We start from the raw sequence: 26,461 nt of genomic DNA, 5'->3' as shown, positions 1-26,461 counted from the left end.
TTGCAGGGTTTGCACACACACACACACACACACACCAAGCACCACACAGTGCGCTTTGAGTAATTATGAGAGCCCATTTCTTTCTTAGGTGGTTTTGATCTCTTCTGTTACATTCTGACATTAAAAAAAAAAAAACAGATTCAACCAACCATAACTTGGTATTATTCCTTGTCACACGTAAAAAAATGCCAAACTCCTGGACTCAGAAGAGAAATATAACCCAAGGGATTTAAAGTGTTTACCCTTTCATATGAAAAGTGCATGTGTTTGTATTATTTCTCATTTGGCAAACTGATGTGCATTTTGCAAACGGCCATCACATCCACTTCAATATGTAAATTGAATGCATGCACAGAAAATTGGGTGCTACTTCACAGGAAAATGCTGCCAAGTGACTAGTGTAGAATATTATATATCTTCATAACCTCTTTGAATGGGTCTTCTGAATGCCTTATATTTGTATTTTGCCTCATTTAGCCTTTTTATGCTTGGAAATGCTTAATTTAGGCATAAAATGTGTAACATTTGCTTAAATATGCATATTTTTAGACTAATATTAGGCCATATTCAACCCAAAACAGCATGATTTATTACATTATATAACATGATAGAGTGAAGTCGTGAAATTTGAAGCACACCATGGCGAGGGACTACTTTATACCCCTCACATTTTAGCAACCATTATATATTCAGGGAACAATACCATAGCATGCATATACACTACCAGTCAAAAGTGAATGGGAAAGTGTCCAAACCTTTGGAATGGTAGTGCAATTTAGAGTGGTAGTTCACGGCTTGGACATGAAGAAATCAAGCAAAAGTATCAATAAACGCTCTAAACTTTGAAAATAAGTCAACGCAGTGGCATTATTGTCTCAATAGCTGGCAGCTGGCAATATAAATGAGTACACTTCACGGTGTCCAAGATGGTCAGAATGGTCATCCCTCGTTTATCGTCGTTTATAGGTTCCAGACTCAACTGTGGTAAGTGAATTTCTGCAAAATACGATTCCTTGTTTATAAATAGAATATTTTCGTAGTTAGAGCATAGAAAACCTTCTTACAACCTTCTAAATATGTTTTTCAACAATAGAGCCCTCTAGACATGAAATAACACCAATATAGTCACCTTTACACTCTTACCCAATATAGTAGACATAAACAAGACAGACTCACAGCCACACACACACACGCCAGTGTTGCCAGATGCGCTTATTATAAGCAACCTTGGGCTTGATACACAGATCAGACAAAATCGTCTAAAATGGCCGGCTAAAATACTGACAGGGTTGTCTTTTGTAAAATAGCTGGGATTGAATGAGTTAATAATAGTTTTTTTCAAATTAATATATTTAGAAAAAACTTAATAGTGAAGCTGAGAAAGCCAAAGCAAAACGTGGCACATGTTGGAATTCAAGTTTCACCTCAGTGTACCGGAGCACCTCCGTGCCAGCAGCACTCATGCAGCCCTAGACCACGACACGACCACCGCTATGCTTTGCTGTAGGCACGAGAATGATTTAGGCATTTACTTGTGTTACCAGAATGATGGAGATGGAGCAAATGGACATTTTTCCAGCCTTGTGTGGTCTACTGGGTGAAATCTTGCTTATGAAAGCCCCCCACCCAAAAACACACGTCGAGTCACACTGCAGTAAAATGAATTTCAGTGCTGTGTGCCTCACTTGTGTTTTCGCACTGAAGTATAGCAAAGCCATGATAGTCCAATAGGAGCCTGTGTACATAAACATGTATAATACATGGGAACTGTTCTGCTACGACGCCAGTTTAGCAAAGGGAGCCTCTTGGGCAAAGTTTCCCATACCATGCTGCGTAAATATTAGCATGTAGATATGTAGGCGTGTGTGTGGATTCTGAAAAGAAACCACAACGATAAGCAATCCTGAAATAGCACATCATCCTCCATGAAGTAGCTGATCCGTTCTATACAGAAGACATTGACATCGACTGAAGGGCTGCCTTGTATGCTCGATAGGATACATCATGATAAAGTGCTGCATGTGCAGAGTATACTGAGGAAAAAAAAGGGAGATTAAGCATATAGACCAAAGAAGACAAAATATATGCATCAATCAACTTTAAAACACAAGCGGAATGCTTTAAAATGTACGTCTTCAGCTTCGAGCGACTTGGACTTTTTACACATAGAATAAAAACATTTCATACGCTTCACTCAGAATAATTCTCTGACATCTCGTGATCAAAGAAGGAGTCATTTTAAAATGTGCAAGCCGTGTCAACCTCCCCCGTGTGCGCTGTATGTGCAGAGCACCGCAAAAGAAGGTCCATATAGGACCAATCCCATGCAACACTGCCACCCCTAAGTCGGATTTGACAACAAAAGCTCTGAGCTAAATAAACAAACAGGGCAGACTTTTGTTCAAGCGGATCAGTACCCCGGCATCACAGCCTCGGCACAGTTTTGACAGAACATCTCTAAAAATATTCTGATTGAACGCATGAATACATACTTGTGAGGAAGGTTGGAAGGCAGGATGTCTGTAGGCGACAATCAACTGCATCCTCAACTTACACTGCATGAGAAAAGACATTCTGGCACGAGGCCCGACTACTCATTACTTCACAATCACAGTTGTACAGCCACATTTAATTACCACTGATTACAGACACTGCCACAGCCACTCTTTTCCAAGTATTTGGTAGTTTTGGCCATTTAATACATATGAAGAGTCAACGACAGGGCTATAGAAATACAACATTCTGGGGCGACACATTTTCAGAAACTATGGACTGGAAGTTCGAACTCTCCCTTCACTATTTGTCTTATTTTGTACATGATTTCAATGCAAGGGTCCGCCATACCTTCACATATTTACCTAACTAAATGGCCAATGTAGCCATAAAGGTAAAAATTCATACACTACCGGTCAAAAGTTTTAGAACATCCCATTTCTTCCAGTTATTTATTGAAGTTCAAGTCATTCAAGTCTAATGAATAGCTTGAAATGGTCCAAAAGGTAAGTGGTGAAGTGCCAGAGGTTGAAAATAAAAGCTAACGCTACCCGAAACTGAAAAACAATGTATTTCAGCACAAAATGGGTCAACAATGTAAAACTATTCTGCAGAAATAGAGGTTGAGCAAGCCTTGGCAGTTAGTGCAACTAATTCCTTCAGGTGTTCCAAGTTCTGGAGCACTGACCATGTCCTCTGTCTGCACAAAAACAGTGTCCGCAACACACTGTGGCACTATACCCTTGTGAACATCAGTTGAACAACATTGTACTGGAGACAGTCAATTGTTGCTACAAAAATAATAATAAAAAAAAAGAACAGCTAAAGGACTTCTGAAACAGCATTAAAAAAAAAAATGCATACAAAAGGTTGTGTTAGCTTAAAATACAAATGTTCTCAAATCATGCAGAAAAGATGGGCATTGTTAGAACCATCAGCATTTAAAACAAATACATATACTGTGTCAGTGAAATGCATCAACACATTCACACAGAAGGCTAAACAAGTCAACAAAATGACACCAGTGCATTCCTTCAGGACAAAGTTACAACAATGCAGTTGAGAGCAGTACACAGAAAATGATGTTGAATAAATGTGTTGGCCGTGTTACTCACACCTTGTATGTTCTGTGTGTGTAGTCGTCTTTGTAAGAGAACATGTGAGAAGGATTGGAGCCAAAATGGCCGCCAAATTGGTGTAACATTTGTGTGTCAAAAGTGCTCTACTCGTGTCCAACCAGAGTGCATCCACTTAACCCCAAACTTTCTCCAGAGGTGATCCAAACAGGAGTTAACATCCATATCCAACATTTAGGTAAGATTTTAGTCAACCTGTGTACTCCACTATGTGATTTTCTAGGTGGCCACAGGTGTGTCACCTTTATTTGATTCCCCCACTTCCTCTTCCTGGGTCAGGACAGTTTTAATGTACTTTTTCTTATGTTTTGTAAAATCGTTTCAGCAACCACAGCGCCTTTAACAAGGAATCAAAGGTAAGTTTCAAGAAGAAATGTAGCTACTGGGAGAGCATTAGCAGGCATAATTAGCTAACTCTGCAGATTAGCATTCTTGTTTAGCTTGATATCAAGCAACTGACCTTAGTAGTAATATGTTCCCGTGTATGACACCTGGTGTCTTTAAACATCATAAGGTCAGTAGAAAATACAAAATTAAAATCCAAAACAAGCCAACAGAACCAAACATAGTTATTAGTGCTTTTACACTTGCCATCCCTTTAATTTTTGGTGTTTTTATTCTTTATCCACGGTAGGGAGGCCTGGGATGTAATATGCAAAGCAATGGTTTGACCAAAGCGCTTTTCCACATTTGAATACAATAATTACAAGTTGTAAAACAGAATAGGAGGGGTAGATATTTAAAGGGGTTTATTGCGCAATTAACTCCATTCACACCAGATATTGGGGAAAAAAAAACCCACTGTATTGTATTTGGAATGGTGGGGCAGTTCTAACAAAATACAATTGTGTTTTAAACACAACAGTATTTTAAATCAATGCTGCATGTTAGCCCGAGAGAGTTCATTTGAAAATATCTCCCTGCATCACAGCCGCCCCCCCCCCAAATATATGATTCAGTTATGAGTCATTCTCTGTAACGTAAACTCCTCAAAAGGGCGACGAGAGCAGCAGACAGACAGCTGAGCAGTCGGCCATCAATAATAGAGAGCTCCATCCCATTGAGGATGAAATATACATGAGGATGTACCGCAGACTGTAGGTGTTTTCCAAGAAAAGATGCGAAGCTTTCATTCACTTTAACACGTCGCAACACAGGCATGTCTGATCTCAATCAGTTCTACTTAGAATAGACGACATAGGAATTAATATGTTGTATTTTCTGCATTTTACTGACTATACTGACAATATTTTAAGTAACATTTTAACAGTCCCAATGATTATAAGGCAGCGGTGTCCGGGGTGAGGCCCATAGGCCACTTGCGGCTCGTGGCTGTTTTTTTTTTACTTGCCTGCAGCACATTCTAAAATATGATTTAACAAGAAAACTTAAAAAAAACAAAACAGAAAATAATGTCATGTGAGTAGCCTAAATTTAAAATATCAAAGAAAACTGTTATGCTGTTATAATATTATGAAAAACAAACAATACAACAGATAAAGTTGTAATTTTTGGAAAAGTGGGTTACCAAGAAAGCTTTAATGTATATAAAGTCAAAATATTATGCAACTACAAAAGCACAATGAGAGCGCAGACCTCCGCCAAGCACCATAGTTCCCCCCATATTGTGATTTACACCATAAATATCAGTCCTACATTTATTTTATCTACCCATTTTGATTCCTTGAGCATGAAAACATACCATGGGCAGGTTTGAATGACTTACAGAATGCTAACAATGCTAAAATGCTAACGTTAGCATGGTAACACCTCGTATAACAGTGTCAAGTGTTTATATACAGTAAGTGCCTACCTCTGAAAATGCTAAAAATGTTTGTACAATGTATTAATTTATTTAAGTTATTATGCTAACATGCTCATGTTAGCATGCTAACACCTAGCATGATAGCGCTAAGTGTCTGTTTAAGTTTATATTCATGAAAATCTCCAAAAGTGCTTGTGTGCTCATGTTAGCATGCTAGCAATGTGTTTTGCGCTGCGCTTGGCGGAGCTACAAATAAGTGTACAATGTAAAATTCATGAACCTTGCACTCACAAAACATTCATGTAACTATCATAACAGCTGTTATGCCTGGACACCACTTGGTTTATATAATATGAATACATAATTAGCATTTTATTCCCTTAGAATAATTTGGCTCCATAACCTTAGAGCCGAGCGTTTTCCCACGTTATTTTGAACACAAACAGACAAACAGATTAAAGCCGTCAAAAAACACAACCTCTGTGCTGCGCTTGCACTGCGCTTGGCTGAGGTAATACAGTCATGATATTATGAGAAGAAAATTTCCAAGAAGAAAGTTGAAATAGTTGAAAAAGTTGCAATTTTACGAGAATAAACTCAAAATAATATGAGGAAAAAAAATGTAATTTTTGTAACAGAAATTTAAGTACTAATACTTTATTTTTTTAAAATTTATCATAAAACAAACAAAACAAAGTTTTAATATGTGGTAAATTAGGGCTATATTTGCATATTTGCCAACACCGAGCTCACAGGGAGCTTCTCACACAGTGAAATGAACAGAGGGGTCACCAGAACACTAACCACAATCACGGTGCCAACACAAAAATAACAGCTCAGCATGTAACAGGTAAGTAAACTAGCATGGGGGAAGCTACTACTAGGGGGAATAATAACAACTATGTTGACTCTAAACACGTAACTTCAGCAACATTTTATAAAACGAGTACCGCAAAGCATGCCGGGAGCCGGCACCACTCCCAATACTCCCAGACTCTACCTCCAGCGACCCCCAGGTAGATTGAGTTTGAGACCCCTGATTTGGTGGTTTAAGCCAATGTCGGATATCTACAAAAGTTTGTGGTGCAGCATCTTGCTACAGGAAGTGTGCAAAGGGGAAAGTAAGTGTATTAAGAGAAAGAATGAATGGAAACCAAACTAGGGTTAACAATGAGGGCGGGAGTAGCTCACATAAAACAGTTTAACTGTCACTGTACTTATGCTTTGTTTTTTCTTTCTAAAAAAGGTTTAAATATATGACTTTGTCTCTGATCTGGGTTGAAAGCAAGGCAGTTTAAAAGGCAGAGACACAGAGTGAAGGGAGAGAGACAGTACCAGACGAGCAACTAATGATACCACATTCTGTGTTGCGGATTCAGATTTTTCAAAAAAGGAAAACAAAGAGCACACAAAAACAAAGCCCTGAACTTCAAAACAATTTAATTGGAAGTTCTGGATGCTACGAGAGAGCGGGAGCTTACGTTTGCTCGCTTTTGTACGATCTACCCCTCGCTCAACAGTTTATTTTGCATTCACTCTGACATGTTCTGATGGCTGGCGATGTCTTCATGAGAGAAAACACCAGTCCTTTAATGGCGCTTTTTCTTTGTGACATTATCCTGTCTCCTGTTTCAAGACAGATGCAAACGAGTGAAAACGCTTCTGCTCGAAACTCATCCCAGAACAGCGGAAGCTGCAGAGGCTGAGGCCTCAGAGGAGTTTCAGTAACAACGGTAATGCAAACATCGGTGTGTTTATTTCAGGCAGTCTTGGCTGCACTAGTACAGAAGTGGATGCACACGGCGAGACTTGAACATCTCTGTCACTAATTAAGCCCTTACATAGCACACTAGAAAAAAAAAAAAAACATATTCCGAAATCAGATTTTGGATGAGAAAGCCTCGTAGGAAACTGTATTTTTTGCATCCCGAGAGTCTCAAAGTGCGTCCTACACTGACTGCATCATTTGTATGAAGATGCTATAAGCGAAAGTGAACGGCAATGGACTTTTTTTCTGCTAAGATGAATCAGCAGATATATTTTTGTGCAAATGATCTGTTGCTTGTGTGAGGACGTTGTTTTTGAGGCGTTGCAATGCTGAGAAGCCGTTTTTAGATGTGTATCCATTTAACACATGAGATCGTTGTTGGCATATCACAGGTTGAGATCATTCAACAGTCCGTATTGGAATTATGCTTTGTGTTCTGTGCGTTATAGGGGTGGCGATCTTTGGGCACCTCGCAATTTGAGTACGATTAGTAGGCCTGTCAATAGACGTCTTTGGCATTGAAAGAGTTAAGGAGTCATGAACTTCCCACCTTCTGGATCCCCAATCCAAGTCCTTGCCAAGTGACATGTTAACGTCTTGTCTTTTGTGTTTGAGGTTGCCATACAGCGGAACCTTCAAAGTGGTACATTTTTATTTTCATTAAGCAGTGGTTTCCGTGATGCTGACAGTCCTGTTTGAATTACACTCAGTCAGACCCGTTCACAGTGAATGATGGTTCAATGGCATGCTCCTCTTGTTACTGTCGATGTGAAGTGTCTGATGAAACATAACTTCACTGCACACAGGGCACACTATCAACATTTCCAAGTGGAAATTGGAGTTTGGTGATATTATTGCCAACTAAACCTCCATAAAGAGTGCGTTCCCTGCTTGTTAGAGATAAATTACACCTCAGTGGTCACTACCTATTGGGGGCGCACATAAAGTAAGCTGGTGTAGCAGGAATTGCGATTTGGATAATAGACGGTTCATCCACAGTCTGAAACAGGGGATTTGGTGTTCGGGGTGAAAGATGACAAGGGCAGAGGTTGTTTTCCTGAGAAAAAAAAATCCACACCAAGCAAGAAAACATAAAAGCAAGAACACATTAATAATGAAACAATAGGTGTTAATATTTTTGTGAAGAGATGCCCAAAAAATGATGATAAGGAAGTGGCGTACATGAGACGGAAACTGAGAAGGGCTTGCAGCTGCTAATCCTCCAGTGAAAAAAAAAACATCCTGATTAGATTTATCTTCTCCTCTGAGGATTAGAAGCTTTGGTGAAACCTTTAACCCATACAAAAATCAATTTAAACAGGGCTGAATCTTCTTTTTATTCCCTCCAAGGACAAAGCCCTGTAAAATGAGACGGTGTTTTTTTTTATTTCTTCTCTTAGACACTTTTAAGATGCGTTGTCTGTGACTTGGAATGATTAAAGCATGTCGCCAATTTAAGCGGTCCAGTGGATGTAAAACTCAGCTTGACACAGACAAAATGATAAAGTCTAATTAAAAGTTACACTTTATGGTGGCTTTTATTTGCCAATAGAGATTCTCTTGAAAAGAGGGGCCTTGGGAGTAGAAAGGAGACTGCTGGAACATGACAGCCATTCTGACCTGCTAGAAATTATTCAAAAGTGTTCCTCAAGGCTGTCAGTGCTATAATCGCAACAAAGGTCACACTTAATTGAGCTCTCACCAGTAAACAGTTTCTTTTGGCTTGCGGTCAGCTGCAAATCAATTTACAACAAAAAAATTGCTGCATAGCCGAGTAAAACCCTCTGCTTTATTACAGCATTGACCAGAATATAAAATGACACCTCTTTTTCAAAACCAGAGATTAAAAAGAAATAATCTGGACATTTCAAGCTTGACAGTTGTTTGATTGTTCTGCTTTGTTGATCGCCATTATTTTAAAGGCATAGTTCGGATTTTTCGACATGACGTTGGATGATATCCCCATCAGCAGTGCAGTGCATCAACAGTGACTTACCCCCCCAATTGGTCCCGTGAGTCCACTTCTCGTCGGAGATCCGTGATGAACGTAGCTCCACTTAGTTGCTGGGGTCATTTAAGTAAAGAGGTTGGCTTCTCAAAACAATATGCGCGCTGTCGCCTATCCATTCTCCAAGGATGTTCATTCAGTTGTTTAATTCTGTAGAAAAAAAAAGCAGATCACAGACATGACACAAAACTAAAATCATTTCAAATGGCAACTCTCCGGATACTATAACAGCACAGTTATATGAGGTTAAAAGTGACTATAGGGGTGTTACTTCATGTACAGAGGGCTCTAATAATGTTGAAAACGTATTTAGAATGTCAAACAGGTTTTCTATGCCCTAACTACAAAAAATATTGTATTTATAAAGAAGCAATCCTACTTCATGGAAATTCGCTTACCATGGTGAGGTCTGGATCCAGTTAACCATGATAAACGAGGGATTAGTGTACATCTCTCGACCCCGTATAGAAGATGATCCGAATGTTTTCTGAGGAAAAAATACCATCTTATATTCGGGTCAGTACGGTATGATCCACATTCTTATCCTCACTGGATGTATCGTTTTGTGGGTTAAATACGTGCATTCTTGACAATCGATCACTCGTAGTTTGTGTACTTGTACCCTGACCAAAGGGCAGACAATTGTCCAATGAAGAAAAGTCATTGAGTTCTGATAACACAGCTGCTATGCATGCAAGCAAATATCTTCAGGTGCCGCCACTACAGTACAGCCTTGTAGTATCACTTTGTTCACATCTTACCATTCTCCTGCCTTCGCCTTTTATTGCTCCAGTCAGTTTCAGACAACAAATTTTAAGTTTGTAAAGACAGACTGGCAAGATTACATGACTGAGTCTTTCAAATCCAGCCGCACATTTTTGTGTCTGTTTCAAGTCTGAAGAATAATTAGTTTGTCTGCTTTCAACGCCTCTCTAGAGCTGACCTTAGGATAAAATTCACTTTTGCACACTCGAGAAAACTCATCTTGATAACTGCGGCAGAACTTTGCTGCATCTTTTTGCTACAAATTAGAGCACAAAACCCCGTGGAGTGTGGAGGTAACCGTGCTTAGCGAGCAGAGAGCACATGGTGTAGCAAAAGTCCCGAGAGACCCAGCAGCTAAAAGTCATCATTGCGGAGATATGACACACACCGACACGTTTGACTACGCAAATTTGCACATGGAAATGCTACGCTGTCTGTAGACTCGCGCACACAAACCATCATGCGCAGCAGCACAGCTATGGCTGGAACGCGCGCACACACACACACACACACACACACACACACTATTAAAAGGAGATGCACAAGTGCGACGATATGTACTTTCAAATTGGATTAAGGGTGTCATGTAATGCAAGCATGAGAGGAGGATTCCCTTGAAACTTTGCAATAAAGGGGTAGCGGCTTTGAAAAATGAGCTTCCATGCATTTTGGTTTGAAGACAATTCACATTCAACATGGATGAAAGAGCATGGGGTGGAGGGGGAGGAAGAGGGAAGATGAAGGAGCTTCTACATCCAGGGAGATGATCCTGATCCTGATCAGAGCCCATGCCTCGATACATGCGGATAGCTTCACAATATTAAAGCCAATGATGCATAGGACCACTCTGACTTTGTTCTTCTTTATCATTTGCCTCCTCGCTCCACCGTCTATTTTGTCTTTTATTTGCAATGACTTTGCAGGACCAGTCATATTTTATCCACATTTTCCACAGTTGGTCATTTTGGAAAGGTTTCATGCAGTCTATTCCTGAGTTGGGCAGAACTGTAGGGTCAGACGGGGACATTTATATCCACTGGCAAGGCCATGAGGCTGCTCAGGGCAAGCCAATGAGAAGCACAAAGGCCCTTCACTGAGAATAACTATCCTCTACAGATGTGTGTTGATTGGATTTAACGTCTCTATGAAAATGTTAGCAACTTTGCTGGTATAGGAGCATGACTATGGAAGAAAAATGATAGACTGCTGAGGTGAGTCATGCCAAAGTGTCACAGTAAATATATGTTTTGTCGGCTTGTCACTTCTGATTTTACCCACTTTTACCCACAGGCCATCAGGCTTCTCAACGAAGCACTCACACACGCCGCACGCAACACACTCATAGCACTTTGTTTATTTTTTTGTATTATTTATCTGTATTAATGTCTCTTCTGTTGTTGTTGCTTAATTTATTGGTCCATATGTTTCTTATGTTCTTATTCTTTTTCTTGTGTTTGTCTTTCTTTTCTTGGGAGAATGAACAGAATAAGAATTCCATTGCTTAGTATAACTGTCCGTTTTACTATGCATATGACAATAAAACTCTTGAATCTTGAATCTGATCACTTGACGGGGCCGTGACGTCATCGTTTTCGGCAACGACAAGCCAGCATTTTCAGATTTTCCCACTCTGGAAGCCATCTTCATAAAATACAGTTTCAGGGTACCCAGAACGCCGTTTCCGTGTGGATCAAAGGCTGAAAATGATAAAATACTTTGCCGTTTTGACCTGAAAATGTTTTCCTTGTGGATGATGTCACACTTACATTAGATACACTACACAGGCTGTAGAAAGTCATGCTGTATAAGAAATGTTTTTGCAAACAATTATTGGAGACATGCTGACAAACAGAAATGGGCAGGTGCCATCTCAGACTGTAGGCTCAGCTGGCACATTTAGGCCGAGAGGAGAGACTTGATGCAGCCTCATCTTAGCTGTCTGCCTTTTATTTGCTCAGGAAATGTTCAAATTCAGGAATTTTTACTCAATAAAAAGTGAAAAACAAGGTAAACAAAGTACATTATAACAGTTCAAATTGATTACTATTAATATTTATTTGGTTTTTCTTTTGCATTATGACAGGTGAGGCTCCACCTTAACTGCATCTCCTGATCACACTGAGTAGAGGCATACACACACGCATCAAGTGTGAGCAGTACATCACGCTTTTACGACAATCTTCTATATGCTAACCAAATACCTGGTTTGACAGAGCAATTAAATATTCAGATTGTGTTTGGTAACACGCAGCAACACTTGTTTGTGTGAAGAATGGGATATAATTACACTTGATATTACATACATTTGTCATAAGTATATGTGTGAAATTAAACAGCAATAAGTGTTAAGTGTTGCTTTTTCAGTAACGGATTGTGGGATCAGAGTGCTATAATGTTGTCCTTATTCTAGTGGATGTAGTTTGCAGTGGTGTGGAATGGCACACACCTTGTGTTTGCAAACACACAGAAGTGTGTGTCTTCACAAGCCGTAATTGCAAGAAAGCGCTCCGCTCTCAGTTTCATTCAACATCTTGTCAGAGCCCTTTTTGCCGTGGGTTTTAAACCACATTATCCACTTAAACAGGAATTCACATTTACTGAGGGACACTACACCAGGCGGTTTTCAAAGTGCGAGGCGGGTGTCTCGAGGGAGGCAGCAGAAAACTTCAAGGGAGGCACAGCAGCTTGAGAAAAATCAAGAAGAACCTTGTTTCCAAACCTGCTACGTCAAAGGCAAAATGAATGTATTTTTAATTCCTATGTTGAGAAAGTAAACAGAGTCTGCGCTTAGCAGAAAACTCCACGAGGTATGCTCCAGAAATCTTTTCTTTGGTGATGGAGTGGAGGCCCCAACTATTTGTATTCTCTGAGGGGAAGCTCACTGTGCCACACGTTCAAAGCGAGCCGCGTGCTGAGACCTTCACATTAACTTGATCCTGCTGTTAGCGTCACGATGACATGAAAGCATGTTGAAGAATGACTTGTCCTCTCTTACTCACCTCAAATGTAGAATTATCAAAGTATACGTCTGACATCCTACTTAACGTAGTTGGTTATGCAATAATTCTCTCCAAAGGACACGCGTTCCTGGCTGCGATAGTAACATCGGTATGAGTCATCGCTGTCTGCCCGGAATGATTAAAGATCGGCATTGTGTTTGTGTAGTAAAGATCATTTTTTAAAGCTGAATTAATTGCACTGACATTTCCCATTTTTCTTCAAGAAAGTTTTTCTATAACATTTGCCAATGTGTGTGTGTGTGTGTTTAACCAGAAGAAATACTCTCAGTCACTCCATTATCAATTATTTTTTGGCAACAAGTGGGAATGTAATGACATAAATCTTGCATCCTGGGCATGGAGATTTAGAATGTGTTTGCATGTCTCCCACTTGCAAACAATTTATAAAATAATCACACCAACATTATTCTTAAAGTGTCATTTTAAAAATGACACTTTTACACTGTTTGGATGACTTTTTTGGACCATGCAGCTTGAACAGTGGTGATAAATAATAAATAGCAGTGGAAAATAGCAAGCCCAGAGCTCCTTGTGTAACATCTGCCAAGCTGGGATGACAAACCGAATCAGTCATGACTTTGATAGATTTGTTTGCAAAATCTTTTGACAAGAGAATTATTATGTAACGGCTAGGAACATCTGTCACATGTGAAGCTCTGTTATAGACTTTTACAGGACACAGGTTACGGTCTACATATTTACAATGCACTGTCGTGTCATTTGGTCCTCATTTGGAACACTGCAAGTGATGCAGGGAGAGCTGCGACAATTAACTGATGAATCGACGATTAATCGATTATCAGACTATACTATCGACAATTATTTTGGTATTCGATTTATCTTTTTTTTATTTAAAAATGTAAATATCCTCTGATTTCAGCCTCTCAAATGTAAATACTTTTTAAATGTTCTTAGTCATCCATGAAAGCAGACCTATTATCTTTGTGTTTTAGGCAAAACAAGATCACAACATCTTTGACTCTGGAAAACAATGATCGACCTTTTTTTTTTTTTTCTATGTTTCCGACCAAACCACTTACCTCTTTGTGTTGGTTCATATTGATTTGGTCAGTCTAGGGCCTAACTAATTATTCGATTAATCAAAACAACAAGCTGCGGATTCATCGGCTAATAAAATAATCGTTAGTTGCATCCCTAATATCAAGTAACAATTATTTGGCTCTGCACAAAGCTTCACAGTCACATTGCATTTCTGACGATATATTGGAATCCCTACGAGGCTGATAGGTTACATGGATGGCACAGCAAAAAAGCATCCATTACGTTTGCATTACTGAATAATACATTATTTTAACAGTTACCTAGTTTTGTTGGGGGGAAAAAAACAACATAACACAAAATAAACATGTTATTCTGCTGCAACCACAGTTTGTAAAATGTAAAAAATATATGACATTGAAAAAAATATATAAAAGAAGGCTGGTTGCAGTGACTTTGCGGAAGTGCGCCGGAGACGTGTGCTATGTGTGACTGTGGATGCCGTGAACATGCGACAGAAAGTTTACAATAAGTTAGAATACTTGTGTTTTGTTGTTGGAAACAGAAATGAGTGTTATGGATGTAAAATGAGACAGAAACACGGAGTGTCACCCTCGATGCGCCGCCGGGTTGATAGACTGTTCCGTGGACGCTGTGTATGCATGTATGCGTGTGTGTGTGTGTGTGCGTGTGTGAGTGTGTGTGTGTGTGTGCACGCAGCCGACGACTGAGCCTCGCCATCACATTTACATACCTCTGAAATGAGAACGGTCTTCTCTTTAAGCCGTCAAATTCTGAGGTCTTGCACCCTTGTCTTAAATCTTAAAAATGTTGGATGTTAACCAAAGAACACACAAACCAGGGCGGATGTTAACCGAGGTACCACTGTATACGAACCAAACGGTATTTCTGCACTGTGTTGATTTAGCAGCTATTCTGTAAACTTCTAACTTTATCTGGATACGCCCCAAAATGTAAAGGGTTTGTCCCACACGTCATTAACAACAAAGAGACAGTGATGAGAACGTAAGCTTGAAATACAAAATGCTTTCTCAGAACTGGAAAAGAATGCTCATGTGCTTGTGGAGGATTACTCCGTGTAACTGAGCACGTTGTATTTATTCATGAGTTTGGCAACCGAAAGAGTTCACAGCAAGGTCATCAAAGCTTCATGCTCACACTTGTCTCAAAAAAAGTGAATTAGCTGTGCCAAACTGAATGAAAGCCAACAGGATTACAAATGGTCACAAAAGAAAAACAGAAAAGGAATTGAGACAGGACAGTATTGGGATGTAAACCAAAGGATATAAAAAAGGCATACCTGTCAGCATTTGCATGAGAAAATAAGTGGATTGTTTCAGGAAAATAAGGGAAACTAAAGAAACAGTCGCTATTGTCACCTGAAATACTGCAGGGGATTTTTTTTAATGAAAGTTAAAATGCAGGAAATTTCCAGAAAACTATTTAAACGGCCAAAGAAGGGCAAAATGGGCACGAAAAAGGGGAGGGTTGACAGATATGTAAAAACAGTGCACTGAACGTTTTGGTGATCAAACCACTTGGAATGGTCCATTAATGAAACTAAACTCCGGAACTGAAAACCAACATACAAACAATACAATACAACGCAATTGTACTTCCAACCAACTGAATTACAGTATATAATAATTATATGTCCATGATTTCTTATGGAGGGCCGCACGGTGGTCTAGTGGTTAGCATGTTGGCCACACAGTCACAGTCTGGAGATCGGGAAGACCTGGTTTCGATTCTGTCTTGGGCATTTCTGTGTGAAGTTTGCATGTTCTCCCTGTGCGTGCGTGGGTTTTCTCCAGGTACTCCGGTTTCCTCCCACATTCCAAAAACGTGCATGTTAGGTTAATTGGCAACTCTAAATTGTCCATGAGAGTGAATGGTTGTTTGTCTATATGTGCCCTGCGATTGGCTGGCGACCAGTCCAGGGTGTACCCCGCCTGTCGCCCGAAGTCAGCTGGGATAGGCTCCAGCATGCCCCCGCAACCCTCATGAGGAGAAGCAGCATAGAAAATGGATGGCTGGATGGATTTCTTATGGATAAAATTCATTTGAGATCGGAACAAGAAGACTGAGCTGCCTCCTGGAACAGATTATCCTCGAGTCCCACAAGTCATTTTCTGTTTGCTTTTCCCTAATTTAGTCATTTTCATAAAGGCTCCCTCATGCATCGTAGGGAGCTCCACAGACTGAATAACTGTTAAAAACCAGTTGCTGCATCATGTGTGACCAGGAAAAAAAACACTGACGACGCCCTGGGTAAATTGGCGCTGCAGCGTTCTTGACATCAGACACTTATTAATGACCAGGTGGAGAATCGTGTGATCTAATTTTACTGCCATCAGGAAGTCCTAAAGTTTATATTACGTGTTGCCTAGCCCTGTTCTTTGATGTAATTAACTTGTGCAGCCTTTGTCGTCATTAAGAGAACGCTGCTGCGCAGTGCAGCCGAGTAACATATGGGGCTCTGCTGCACACCATTATGCACGATTCAACGTCTACCTGTTGAGCACTTATTATGTCACTTGAAGATGATCAGGTGTCTGATACACCCGTATGGGAATGAACGACATACTGTAGTATTTTGGCCTTTATATATAATTAGAAACAGTCTGAGAAGGTCAACCTTCCGCTGAATTGATTAAAAGTTACATATTATAGTGGCAGACTATGGAGTTAATGCATACGCTAATAAAAAAAAAAAAAAAGCTCTTTGGGGGAATAAAGTGTTCATGTTACGTGAGGACAAGACACATTCTTACACTATAATGGTCAGGTGATGTTTTAATCCCATTGTTAGATATTATTATTATTATTATTATTACACTTTTATATGTGATCTAATACAGAGGTGTCCATAGTGCACCGTCGGGGTCATTTGCTGCCCATGATTGTGTGTTTTTTATTGGCCTGTGGCTCATTCTAAAAGTATAATTTAACAATATAAAATATATATATATATATATATATATATATATATATATATGGATAAAACAGCTGTAATTTTACGAGAGTAAAGTCAAAATATTAAGAGAAAAAAGTTTTAATCTAACAACAAAAAGTCATAAAAAAAAAAAAAAATAGCATCATTTTAGGAGCATAAAGTTGAAATATTTAATAAAAAAGATGTCTGTAATTGTAATATGAGAAGCAAAAGTTGTAATTTTTGGAAAATTAGGTTGTGGGAAAAGTTATAATCTTACAAGAATAAAGTCAAAATATTATGGCAATTAAGTCATGATTCCATGAAGAAAATTTACAAAAAGAAATAGTTGCAAAATAAAAAAAAAATGCAGAAATTGACAAAAAAAACAACTGAAATTTTATGAGAGTAAAGTATTATATATTAAATATTAAGAGATAAAAGTCATATTCTAACAAGAAAAAAGTCTCAATTTTATGAGAATATACTCATAAACACTGTCATTTTAGTTGCATGAAGCTGAAATATTAAAGAAAAAATATGTTTTTTTATAAGCATAATATGAGAAAAAAAACAAAACTAAATAAAGTTGTATTTTGGGGGGAAAAAAGTCTAGTAACTTCTTAGCATGTGTTTCTTTACAAACTATCAAAGTGGCCCTTTCGTCCTTTCATTTTTCAGTATGTGGCCCGCGGTGGAAAAGGTTTAAACACACCTGGTCTAATAGCTCAGCATTGTCAGTCTAATAGCTCCTCATAGAAGCCTTTACAATAAACACACTCACATAGCACAATCAGAGTTGCACAACCTACATATAACTGACGGAAAAATGCTGGGAGACACACAATAGATAAATTGTTCTCATTCACACAAGCATAACATTCACTTTCTAGAGGGGTGCGGCAACTGCTATATACTCTATGTACTTTCATTCTGGGCTCTTCCAAATATAATGCTCACATTTTTAGTACAATTTGAAATCATTTTAAATTGTGTAACCATTGATTCCTTTTCCGGTAGCGGTAGACCAACGCGGTAAAAGGAACCAGGAAGAAAAGCTAGATAGAAGGAATTGCCTTTATAGCCGTGTACCCCAATTTTGACATAAGTCATGATCAGATTTAATAATAATAAAAGACACCTGTGGTAAATCCACAGAAAAAGCACAGGCCAGTCAAGTAAAGTACGAATACTTGTACAGTATTTAAACCAAGCGGGGGGAGAATCAATCAGCCAACTTAGCGATACAGTATGTGGCGTTTCATATGTCTACTGTATATACTACGTGGTAGTATTGTTTACTACCACGGTTTGGACATTTTCTTACACAAAAATCATGTTTGTAAACACAGCGATAATGAGTGAACTCATTCTCAAGGAGCAAGAATTCACCAAAATGCAGCCTAAACCTTTCATAGTGATTGAATTCCCAGTGCATCAAAATCGTTAGTCACAAGCACATCCACCAGTCAAACCACAACGCATGCAAATGCAATCACGTCTCAAAAGGCTCCTTCAGTGTTCTAAAGCCATAAGTCTCTCTACTCATTTCCCCATGTAATAATATTTGTAGTAGACTTTCCTTATTATATCCCAGATTAAACGATGAACCTAAAAGCTTTGTAATTACCACCTGGATTGCAAACGATAAGTGTGATGCCAACATGGAGTCTCGGACTGCTAGAGACTAATACTTTTTGCTCCCATTTCATTTTCAGGCTGAGAAAGCCCATCTGAGCCCTTTTAATTTTTTTTCTTGTTTGAATTAGAAATAAATGCACAAAGCTATTTGCCGAATGATTTATTTCTCAGTTTTTAATCCAATGCAAGCAAGTTTTGATTGCTTCTTGGTTTTGTTTGAGCGATGACAATTACAAGAAACATGCAAACGGTTCACACTAGGCTAGCCTGAAGTCAAATTGCATCAAATGGTGGATTCAGATGAGGCAGACAGGAGATTCTTCTTAATTTAACATTAGTTTAAACTACAATTAAGCTTGAACATACATGTGTACGTTTGGAATGACTCTTTAGTGGAATAAGTCGGCTTCTGATTTGAGTAATTGCATGGATCCACTGTTTTATGTCATCGTGCATCTCTCTCTCCTAATGAGTATTTTAACCCTGCCTCTACCACAGTAAATACACTTTACAGTCGTGAATGTGTACATTAGTAAATGGCTCGCCTTGACAGATCACTAATGGAATTTCCCCATGAGTCTTTAGACGCCTTTCATATGTTCTAATGAGAAAAATGCCTAATGATTGTCCAATATATGTGTGTGCGTGTGTATTTTGTGGAAGTGTGAGGCTAATGCTGCATTAGCTGCTAAGCCTCTTAGACACATCCAAGCTAGGGCTCCCTGCTCTCGCTTTGGTTAACATCGTTGTTGAAACCCATCACCGCAATTATCCCCAATCTTGCCATCCACGCCGTCCCCACGCTCCTCTTAGCATGTCCAACTGACGAAAAAATGTAAAAGCTAAATAAGCTAACATGTACACCCAACAACACACGCATTGCCTGCATTTACTGATGAGGGCCCAACTTACCGTTATTGATTTTTGTTCTTTTCTTTGAGGTAAGAGGTCCTTTTCACCCGATAACTGTATTGATCAGAAATGTCACCAGTCAGAGGCTTAATTATGCAGCTAATAAGAGGGAACATTATTGATCCAACGGTATTTGCTGCATTTTTGTGAGCATTCACTGAAAACTGCACTTTTTAAAAATGTTTGCCCATCAGCCACAATCCTGATGTGAGCCATGAACACATATGTTGTTCTCTTTTCTGTGTGTTTAAAATATATTAAAACAGATTTAAAAAAAAAAAAAGTTACGGGGCATACTTATTCCTCCTATAAAGTCGTCTGAAAAGTCTCCAAAAAGCTCCAACAACGCTCCATTTACATATAATGTGACTTGCATATTAACCAAGCTACAACGACATTGTTATTATTACTATTAACATCGTTACGGCAATCCAACTATGTTACTGGCGTACTGACACTTAACCATATCACACCGGCTAGCTACTAGCGTCGCGCTCAGACACTACCAAGAGGTAAGGCTACATATTCGAGACGCCGCCGCTGCTGCTGTGTTTTTATTTCTGAGTTTGGAAAAGTTTTAGGCTAGGTATAAGCGTTCGTTTCTATGTTGCTATGTGAAATCAGTGCGCCGGGCAAGGAAGCTCCGGTAATGCTCAGAATGGCCGAAATACGCAAAATACTGTAAGTATTACACGTTATGATGAATGTACCTGTTACTACACGGTCACAGCATGTATATAAAATCATAAAACCTTGTTGGAGGTTTTTGGAGGTGTTTTAATAGCGATCTTTGTAGATTGCATAGGTGTATCCCATTACGTGCACTACTGAGCTGTCGCTTTTTATCTGTTTTTATACGTTTAAAACGCACAGAAAAGAGAAAAACACACGTGTTCATGTCTGGAACATATGGATTGTGGATGATGGGCAAAATTCCAAAAAAAAGTGCAGTTGTTCATGTGGTACAACTACAGAAACCACAGAGTCAACCGCTAATGACGTCACAGACGGGCGACGGACGTGGGGGACAATGACTTCCTGTTCCAGTTTCCAGTTGAGAAACGGGCACGTTTTGTAATACAGAAACGTCGCAAACACAGAATTTAAACAGTGAACAAGCACTGCGGCAGTTTTTTTTTTTTTTGCATACATTTCCGACGTAAACTGAAGCCTACGCTAACCGGGGCGTCCACTAACTGAGGTTCCACTTTATGTGAAACTAACTTCTCCATGTCCGTCCACTTTAATACTCTCTAAATACGTGTATGTTCATGTGATATACCATACAAACACAAACTGGATATTGTCTCACAGTAGGAGGCCTCAAATCCAATTTCTACGCGCCAAACATTACCATCGATTTGATTTGCTGAGATTAATTAAATGACATTACAGCATCCCACACTGCCTGACAGCATTAGCACAAATGCCTCCACTACCAAATTGTTGTTTCTGGGTCAGAACAGTCAATGTAAGCTCTGTCTCGGATTCGGCTTGTGTGCAATGTTGACAAGCTTCTCTGTCTGCCTGCCCCGGCAATTTAAATCCATCTTTTGAATGCACTCATTAATATCACTGACACACGCTTGTCTATCATTGCCAAACACTTGTCAACATAATCTTGGAATTTATGCTGCAAGATGCATGAGCTCAAAGCGCATCAATGTAGTCTTTCATGTAAACAGCTTCTGGAATTGCTAATGCTTCACTGTTGAGTTCAATGGTTTATGGACTCCATCTAAAAACCAGAATAATCCCTGTCAACCGCTTTGGGTGTCATGGGACAAAGTTTATTTTGTACCTCGAGGATAGCATTCAATCATCCCAAATATACAAGATCACGTGGGCTTTTTTCCCTGCTGTTCTGAATGTCCCGCTCCTTTTTATTCGATACAATCAAGGCTTCTCAGATAAGAGAGTGAAAGTTGCAGTGTCGACAGAAAAGCTGTCGCCCAACATCATGAGATCGTATCTCTTTGTGTTATTGACTATAAACGCTTGTATATAAGATTCATACAACAAATATATCAACGAGATCTGCCCTGAGTGTTTAACTCTTTAAAGTTATACATGCTTATTCCAATATGGTGGAATTCATTTCAAATGACCTTCATAGTTGTGGAACATCAGATGTTGCTATGAAGATCTAATACACTCATTGTAACTCTCATTGATCAGAAAGACTGCAAACATCCACATCGCAGGTGCGAAGCCGTTCAAAATAGAACAGAAAACTCGTATCCATTTTCCCATCTCCCTCCTCGCTTGTTATTGCGTAACCTAATGAGGCATCTTCACACTTTCCTATTTGTACATGCAGAGGAGGACCTGAGGATTGAATGCAGAAGCAATGCCACATGAAAGTCATTTGAAAGCATGTCCAAACCTCTGAGCTAGACAATATCTTCTTTCCTATCAGCTATTTGTCATGCTATTGTTGCAGGACTCAAAAGGTCACAGTGCGGCTTAACAGCAAAGAGGAGGAGAAATACACCAAAATGAAGACATGATCAATTGGTGGGGATATAAAAATAGCATGAGGGATTTTTAGTCTTTTGTTTTTTTTCTCCCACGCCCCCTTCCTGCAGGACGACAAAGGAGTCTTATGCTATCGATAATGACCAAGCATTAATCCTGAAGGGGAGAGATCGTTGCTTGCTGATTTGTTGGTTAGAAATGATGAAAAAACTACAAAAGCAATGTGCGCTCATCTTTGAAGTGTGTGTGACTAACAAAGAACCTACTTCATTTTGATGCATTGAGAGAGGTCACTTTGTGAAATGTTTGTCTACAGCAGGGGTCGGCAACCCGTCGATCACTTTGCCGGTCATCCCGAAAATATTAGGAAATATAAATGCATTAGCGCAGCAGTGCCTTGCCCTCCTGGCGAGTGACGTGAACAATTGTCAGCAGACATGCGTTTTGACCTCTGAACACTCACGTATGCCTCGCCGCTCTCCAGGTACGCACCCCACTAGCCCCAGCCCTGAGCCCAGTTCCCAGCTGTGGCGACGTGGATCATTAAGGCTGACTGTTGCAACGTATCAACCAGCTCTAGCCGCAACACTCCCTCTGTCCCCTCAACCATCATCTCTTGCCCGCTACAGGAAGCCATCAAGCCAAATACAGTTTTGGTTTGCTCACAGAGCCGACGCTACACCACGTGCTCAACCACAACAAAGAACCACAAAAGCAGGGGTACACAAATTGCGGCCAGGGGCCATCCGCGGCCCGTGGCTTATTTGTCATTGGCCCGAAGCACACTGCAGAAACAAAAATGAAACAAACAAATGGGAAAAAAAGAGAAAAACAATGAGAAAAAGTCAAAATGTTGACACCAAAATTTGGATGTGGAAGGAAACCGGAGTACCCGGAGAAAACCCACACACGCACGGGTAGAACATGCAAACTCCACACAGAAATGCCCAAGGGAGAATCGAACCCAGGTCTTCCCGATCTCCAGACTGTCACTGTGTTGGCCAACATGCTAACCACTAGACCACCGTGCGGCCCACAATGTAATATTAATAAACTCAATATTTTCATAGTTAGAGCATAGAAAACCTGTTTATGACTTTCTAAATTTGTATATAACGAGGGATGACTGCAGTGGGAACACAAACCACTGAGATACACATTTTTATTAATTATTTTTTTACCTGGGTAAATAAGTTCCTGGTAATAAAAGCTCCTAGAAATTGTGGTGTCAATTGGGCTAGTTATAAACCTTTGGGTTGACTTGCAAGCTTATTGGATGATTTCTTCCGGAATCCCTGTCAGAACACAGTCATAGTGATACAGAGTGACATTTTTTGAGTTGCACTCCTTTGGTAGTTTCCATTTCAGGTTATTTGGAGGCTGTACCTGTCCTGTACATGTCTACACCTGTATTGTGTGACCTTCATATATAAAAGGAGCATTAGCTTTCAGTCCGACATGGGCAAGAATGGCAACACTATGTGAGACTCAGCATGTTTGGAATCAATGCGGTGGTTCTCCGAGCTGTGTTCCGACGATATTAATACACCAGGTTTTCCTGAGGGTAGAGAGACAAAGCTGAGTAATCTCTCATCCCTCCTTTATTACAGATGATGTGACACCCGGTGTGGATCGCCTCGCCCCATTTATCCTCACACGATTGCCTGTGTCGCATCCAAACATGTTCACCTTCACATGTACGCTCTATACCGGGGAACATAGCACCCCCCGCCCCTTCTCACTCTAACCCTGTCACTGTGTTCTGCATGCTCTTCAGAAACCCAGTCACCCTTTGGAAAGGCCAAACACACACACACTCTGCACACAAACACACAAAAACAGCCTAATGCATGAGCAGTCTGACACGACCTTACGTGTTTCAGCCGTGACCCCTCGCCAAAGCCCCCCGTGCTGTTAATAACACACACTAGCACCCACGGTGGGTGACACAAATGCTTTGGATATGGGCCAGAGGGAGGTTGAGAAGTGCAGCCTCCTGAGGGACGGCTACGGTGCAAAGCGTGACCACCTCACATGCCTGGTAGCGTTGATCACATACTCCGACATTCGCAGTGACACATAAGCAGCATTACTGCAACAAAATGTTGCCTTTATGGTGAAGTTTATCACTACAATTGCAGCCGCCTCTAAGATATTCAAGTGTTTTTGATTGATTGCAAGGCAATAACTGTGACCGTCAAGACAGGATGCACAGCATTTCATTTTAGATACATGGCTTAAGTCACAAAGGCCACCAGGGACAACAGTGATTATGTTGGGGCCCACAGGTCAAAGTCATGTGAGCACATAAGTTGAATGTATTGCTGAAATCACCCACTTTACCAGCAATTTGCAGTGATCATAGGTCATGTTAGCATTTTAAAAGCAGAGTTATCGTGAAAAAATGGCCCCAAGAGACGAAATGACTATTGATCGTCGAGAAACTGCTTGAAATTGGAATTCAGAACTTGTGATGGCGTAAAAATGGTAAATTTTTTAAAATCCCCATCTGAAATACAACCACAGAGCCACGGCAATAGAAGAAGAGCAGCTTCTCTTTAGAGATGTTTGTTCCATATTGCTTGGATGTCTTAGTCATGGTGATATAATGTTACACTGCTGCCTTTCGCAGATAGGCACATGTTGGTTCCCCAGCCACTGGAGACGTCCAGGGTCGGTCAAAGCACGGACAAATGGGAGGGTTGCGTCAGGAAAAGCATCTGGTGCAAATCAAAACATGTGATTGACTCGTTGTGGCCACCCCTATCTGAAAAGCTGAAAGATGAAAAAAACAAAAAATTGCTTGCATGTGTTCCTTTGAAGAAAAATCAATCCCCCCCCCCCATGCTATTAAGTCAGCTATTTGCCATTTTAATTATGAACTTCTGCTGCTGGAATTCATTGAATATGTTTGGGTGAATAAGTGTCAGCGCATAGCTGGCGGAGACCGATCAACAAATGAGCACGGCTCGATATTTCTGAATAGTTCTCTCGGGGAATTTAGAACATTAGATGAAGGAGCTGCATTTAATTCCTTCTCCACTTTGTGCCTTTTGTTATTCATGAACACCCACCCCCACACTTCTTCTGTTTTCTCTCAAAATAAATAAATGGGATGGTGGTTGTTTTCCATATTTTCCATTAGCTGTCATCTTGCCGTTCTGATTACGCTGGAGTTCATGGTGATAAAATTGTTTGTGTTTTGTTGTGTTCATTTGCTAATTTAGTGGATGAGCAATATTTATTCACATCTGTTCAGCGGCATTATATTATGCCACGTGGCAATGGAAGTTTTTCATGTAGTATTTTTACGTGGTAATTTGCCTCCTCCATAAACTCTGTCTGGTCCTCCATCACCTCCCGTCACAACTTTCTCCATCACCCAAGGGTTGAATTCAAAAAGGGCAGTTTACATTCTGTTACAATGCCAAAAGAAAGGGCATCCTCATAAAGCTGCCAATATCAAAATGTCCTTTCACAGTGGCAGTTTATGGCAGAAGGACCAAGGCTTCACTTTTCCACAGGCATGTCTCGTTTGACTCACAAAGGGGTATTTTTATGCATGGAACTCATGAAGAATTATTATGACATTGGCGTTTTCATCTTCGGTCGTAATTATGATGTCACCCATTACTGCCCACTTAGTCGAGAGTGAGTGTTTTTGCTCCACTCTGGTAGTTGCTTATTTTTACTTTTCATTCAAGTACATATTTGCCTTTCATCAGTTGTTTTGGCGTTTGGAGAATGTTTGAGAGGTTGGATTGAATCAGAACTAGACAGACAAGACCGGAATCAGAATGATGCAGAAAAGGGGGTTGCTTTCATTTAAAGAAGCATAATGATGAGCGAAGAAGAGGCTGCTAAGAAGTGCATGGGCAGGGAAAATTGATCTGCGGAAAGTTGGAGGGAGAAAGTGTCCAAAAAAAGAGAGTACATTCATTTTGGATGGCCTCCACTTCCGCAATGGAGATGATCTTTTAAAAACTGGCAGTAGAACCTCTTGATTGCAGTCTCCCTCCTTTTGAGGTCCTATGAAGAAAAAAAAAGCAAACAAACACGGCCTTCCCAGACGATGTGATTACGAATACCCATTCACAAGAACTATGCCTAAAACAAGAATGGTACTTTGTAGACCGCCAATGGCAAATTTCCACAAAAATAGAAAATTTGTGTTTGATAGCGACAAATCTATTGTATTGGTACAACGCCCAATCACAGCAGTTTATTTCAAGGCACTTTACTCAAACGTCTTCTACATGAAAGAAAACCAAATGAGACGGTCCTGAGCGAGCACGTTGGCATCAGAGACAAGGAAGAAACCCTGAACCCAACCAAAACTGACCTCCAAAATCTAAACTCTTAGCAAGATTAAAAAATCTGAAATCAAGTCTATTGTTTGCTTCTTTATTTGTTACTCTCTCTCCCCCCTGGAGTGGGTGGTCTTGTTTCCAGAGGTTCAGCCAACAACAATGCCATATCATTTCCTAGAATTACTTAATACTAGAACAGTAACTCCTTGT

The 26,461-nt window shown here is 39.9% G+C and overlaps 1 protein-coding gene across 1 annotated transcript in view; it reads right to left on the bottom strand.

Moving 5' to 3' along the window:
• Positions 1-26,461, bottom strand: part of adgrb2 (adhesion G protein-coupled receptor B2) — a 468,300-nt gene that overhangs the window by 290,051 nt on the left and 151,788 nt on the right. Inside the window, exon 2 of the mRNA XM_054763627.1 lies at positions 9,159-9,320. The gene's annotated coding sequence lies outside the window, so the exon portion shown is untranslated. The remainder of the gene's footprint in view (positions 1-9,158; positions 9,321-26,461) is intronic.

This window comes from Dunckerocampus dactyliophorus, chromosome 20 (assembly GCF_027744805.1).
Source record: "Dunckerocampus dactyliophorus isolate RoL2022-P2 chromosome 20, RoL_Ddac_1.1, whole genome shotgun sequence".
Classification (NCBI taxonomy): Eukaryota; Metazoa; Chordata; class Actinopteri; order Syngnathiformes; family Syngnathidae; genus Dunckerocampus; species Dunckerocampus dactyliophorus.
This window is presented reverse-complemented; position numbering and strand designations above follow the sequence as displayed.